This window comes from Triticum urartu, chromosome 1A (genome assembly GCF_056163025.1).
Source record: "Triticum urartu cultivar PI428250 chromosome 1A, HENAU_Tu73, whole genome shotgun sequence".
In the NCBI taxonomy this organism is placed as follows: Eukaryota; Viridiplantae; Streptophyta; class Magnoliopsida; order Poales; family Poaceae; genus Triticum; species Triticum urartu.
Genome location: NC_141873.1, coordinates 84,146,140 through 84,150,777, shown reverse-complemented (window position 1 = coordinate 84,150,777; position 4,638 = coordinate 84,146,140). Strand labels below are relative to the sequence as shown.

Below are 4,638 nucleotides of genomic sequence, written 5' to 3'. Positions count from 1 at the left end.
CGCAACCGGTATAGTGGCTCCAGCAGACGCGCAAAAACCGTGCGTGCAGCATATCTAGTTTAACGCGCGGGCCGAAACTCCATCGTGCGCCGCTTATTTGCTGCGCCCGCTCCCGCGCGCTGGACTCTCGCGCGCTCGCTCGCAACTCACCCCCCCCCCCCTCCAGCCGCGGCACCGCCGCCGCCCGCGCCACCCGACGATCGTTCCAACGCTTCCCCGGCCTATTCCCGCGCCGCGGCGGCTTCCTCCGCCCCCCTCTAGTCACCGCCGCCCCTCGCGCGCGTCCGTCCTCCGATGAACAGCGCCCGGGCGCTCGCTGCTGCTCAGCGCCCGCAAGGTGTTCGACAAAACGCCTGCAAGGTATGTATTGCTCAAACCTCATGAATTTGGTGCATGTTGATTGTAGTTTTTATAGCATAGTATTGAACATTGTACATGAGTTCGTCGTACGATTCTTTCGAAGAAGAATTTGATATGGAAGAGGGGGAGGATCTTGCAATGATCCTAGCTATGCACATCAATAAAAAACCGAAGCACGGTGGTTCAGTTATGGGTCGGCAAAGAATTTGAAGGGATAGGATTGAAATTGAACTATTTATTTTGATTTATTTTGTTTGTGTTTGATCTTTTTGCTTCTGTTTTGGAATGCATATGTTGTTTGTGCGGGAGTCGCGCGCGCTGCATTTTTGCGCGCTGCTGGAGCTGCGCGCGCGCTGCATTTTAGTGTGGCTGCTGGAGCCAGCGCTGCCCGCCGCTCCAAACCAGGCGATGGGCGCACGACAAAGTAGTTTTTAGCGCGTGGCGCGTTCGGCGGCTGTTGGAGATGCTCTCATACTTCACAGGGTCGCATGCAACACTAATAGTAGTTGTATTGTCTGACAATAGGATAGTAGGTGTAGTAGCAGACATACTAAACTCTTGAAGTAATCACCATAACCAAGTCACTCCTATACTCAAAAGAGTCATAGCTCGCAATTCAGTGTCTTCACTCGAACAGAAACTTTAGTTTGTTTCTTTGTCTTATAGGCTATGAGAGAACCACCAAAAAACACATTAAGCAGAATGTGAACGACGGTATAAGGGATCGGTCGCCCATGTAGTGGTCGAGAGGCGTGCAGTTGTAAAGAAGCGTCCGAATAGACCTGAAGTTGTAAAAAAATTGAGCAAAGGAAGAAAAGATGGTGAGTAATCACATTACAAAGTTATAGGAGAAGAACACGAAGAAGATGACTAAGCCAGGGTTATCCCCTTTTCAAAAAAAAAACCCGAAGATGATGGGGGTGGAAGCAAAACAAACTGACTTAAAATATAAACAGGATAAGAGGTATCCAGACGAGTGACAACTATAGACGAAGTCATCATAGGTGCCTCATATGTCAACTAAAACGTCTCCTCCCACTGAACAAATGCAAGCATTGTCCGTCTAACCATCCAACCACAGATTCTTTTTCTACCCGCGAATGTGTGTAGTACCTATTTGACAAGGGTGGTTTTTTCTTTGTACTACTTACTAGTACAATATACAAAACCTATGTCGTGAGCCATTCAGATGCATTCGTTGTCGTCGTCCTCGTCATCGGGAGAGGTTCTGTCGTGCCCGCTGTCTTATTGCTCGCGGTCGCTCTCCGGTCGCTCGTGCTCCTCTACAGCGCAGTCGATCCCCATGCGTCCAGCCTTGTCCTTCGCTGACCAGGAGCTGGGCTGAGGTCGTGGGTCACTTGTCGCTGCGTGTGTCGGAGCCGCCAAGGTCCCAATCTGGGTGTTGCAAAGATTTCAATGTCAGCGCCTTTTTGGCCTCTGCTTTGGAGCCCCTGATTGCCCTGTTGCGCACAGAGTTCCTTCAGGAGGTTGAGCTGCTCCGCATTGAGCTTCGCGACGCTCTTGAAAAGCTTCATGTTGTGTCGGTTGTGCCTTTGTTGTCCGAGCTCCAGGTTGGTTCCATTGATGGGGAGGCTGAATGCTTCTTTGGGGATTTTTCTCCTCGTGTTGTGCATGCGACGCCGTCTGTTCGTGGGAGTGTGGACATCTCCCAGGTCGTGGCTCCAGTTCTACAGATTATGCACGAGTTGCAGAAGCTTTGTGGGGAATCATCTATGGTGCTACCGACGAAGTTGGGCTCATTGGAGACCTTGGCGGTGGCCATGACGCCCTCACCACCATCGTCGGAGTCTTGCCAGCCACCCTCCTTTGTGGACAATGGAGGCTTAGTTGTTTCTGTCACTCTCTCATCTATGACCTTTGAGCATGTGGCCTCTTTGAGTACCGAGGTTGATGAGATAGATGTGTTGGCCCCTAACTTCTAGGCTCTGCCTTGTGAGCAACTTGAGATGCCCGAGTACATCGTGTCGGTTGTGCCTGTGGCTGATGGTGCTGAGGCGGTCGGTATGTTGGCGCATGATCACTTGGAGCCCACCCAGCCGCTCGCCTTTGTGGAGCATGGAGGTTCTGATGTTGCGGTCACTCACTCGCACGTGATTGTTGGGTAGGTTTCTGTGTGTGACAAGGTCGATGTGATTCTCTTTCAGATAAAACTTCACAGCTTGCTCAAATGTTTGGAGAGGGCTAGCCCTGGATCAGGCAAGGCGATTGTGGAAGAGGCTCTTAGGTGCAAAGGAAAGAAGAATGACGCCACAGGAAAGGTGTCCGCAGCTGCTTGATGGATGATCATCAGTCTCTTGGATTGTCCTTATGGTATGACATGTCTTCGTGGACTTGATGGTGCCCGTGGTCTTCGGCCGAGTTACTTTTGTTGGGGTTGTCTTTGCGATGTAGCCGTGTGGCGGTTGATGGTCGTTACATGTTGCGTATGGTGGTCGGCTGATCATTTGCGTAGGGCTGCTTTATGAGTAGTCCACATATGGTTGGTTTGTACCGGTTTTTGTCTGATTTTTCATTAATTAATTGGGCAATTCTCTTCTTCTTAATTAATCGATTAGGTAAATTTTTTGCCTCCGTTTTGAAAAAAAAAACTTGTGTGCATAAACGTACGTGAAAAGGGTTCAGTGAAGATTACGTTCGTCGGCCGCGGAAAAGAAAAAAGGAAAACCCAGATCGAGCATCCTCTCAGATCAAACCGAGTCCTCCCTGACGTGCACGGCCAAGTACGGGTCGCCTTACAAAAACCTCTAGACGATCCGCCGCGAGTCTGCGCGCCACTTCGAGCCAACACGATGGACGCCGGCGGCGCGTCTCCTTGCCCTACGACGTACTTCTCAAAATCTAGAGCCGCCTCCCTCCATGCACCCTCGCGAGGTGCCGGCGCGCCGGCGCGTCTGCCACGCATGGCGGCCGTGGACGGCATCGACGACCTCCTCCCGGACTACTTTCCCAGGCACAGCTTTCCCGGAATCTTCTTCACCACGATCGGCTGCCAGTCCGATACTTCCTTCTTCGCCCCGCCATGGACGCGCTCAGGGCGGCGGAATGGCAAGGCTGGCTTCCGACGCCTTGCGTGTCCACGCGAGGCAACCGTACGCCGGTCGTGCAACGGCCTTCTCCTGCTCGAGGACTGGGGGTACTGCTACGTCTTCAACCCAGCGACCGGGCGGTACGCCGAGCTGCCGCGCCCTTCGCTCAAGAGCCCCGACGCCATGTCCCTCGCCTTTGACCCGGCCGTGTCGCTGCACTTCGACGTGTTTGTCTTCGAGAAAGATGTATGAGCACAACAGAGAAGGCAACCCGAGGCTTCAACGCTCGAGCAAGGGAAAGATGAGGTGGTCGAGGAGGAGGAGGAGCCAAGGAAACATGTGTTGTCTTTGGAAGTGTTCTCGTCACGTACCTGGCGGTGATAGGCTTGTACGTGGTTCGGTTGGGGCTTCTAGCTTTTGATGATAGGCTCAAGTCCGTGGTTTGGGTATTTGACGCAACTAGCACCCCTTCGTATCATATGTAGGAGTAGTGGCATATGTTGTCAAGATGATGAATTCAGGCATATTGTTGTAATACTTTATAAGGTCTTCGAAAATAATCAATAAAATGATCCCATGCATCTCCCAGAAGCAAAGGCCGGGGGTCATCCTCCTTTTCTAAAAAAAAACCTGGCGGTGGGAGAAACGAGAGTTCATGCCTAGGCATTGTGCCCCAGGGAACCTCTACGGCGTTCTTGCCACCACTTCGCCTAGTAACCAAACGGTGTGGTCTTCCGAGTACTGGCGCGGGTCGCTCTACATGCATTGGCACCATAGCATCCTCGCGATCCTACGTCCATCAAAGGGGACTTACGACATGGTTAGACTCCCTGGGAAGCCCTGCACAAGGTGCATATACACGCTGCCTTGGAATTCCATCTTAGCAAACTACGAAAGAGGGATTCACTACGTGACGGTCGACGAATTGCATCTTCAAGTATGGATGTTAACCGATTCGACGGATGGTCAGCTAGAGTGGGCACTAGCACACGATGTTAGCCTCAACCCGCACGGTCATATGATTAAGCCTCTCACAATACAGCCCAAGATGACATGGGGTGTTGTCAGAAGCAGGACTGGACCGTCTAGCATAGCCTACAATGACGATTATGATGACTTGGAAGAGAAGGAGGATAGAGCCGGAACAAATGACTCTGAATATTCTTGGGACTCGGACAGTGACAACTTCATCAACGTGGTTGGAGGAGCTGTCCACCTTCAGTCATCGGAA

The 4,638-nt window shown here is 51.9% G+C and overlaps 1 pseudogene; it reads left to right on the top strand.

Annotated features, from left to right (window-relative positions):
- The first annotated feature begins 294 nt into the window (after positions 1–294).
- Positions 295–2,657, top strand: LOC147990150 (uncharacterized; annotated as a pseudogene).
- The last annotated feature ends 1,981 nt before the right edge of the window (positions 2,658–4,638 follow it).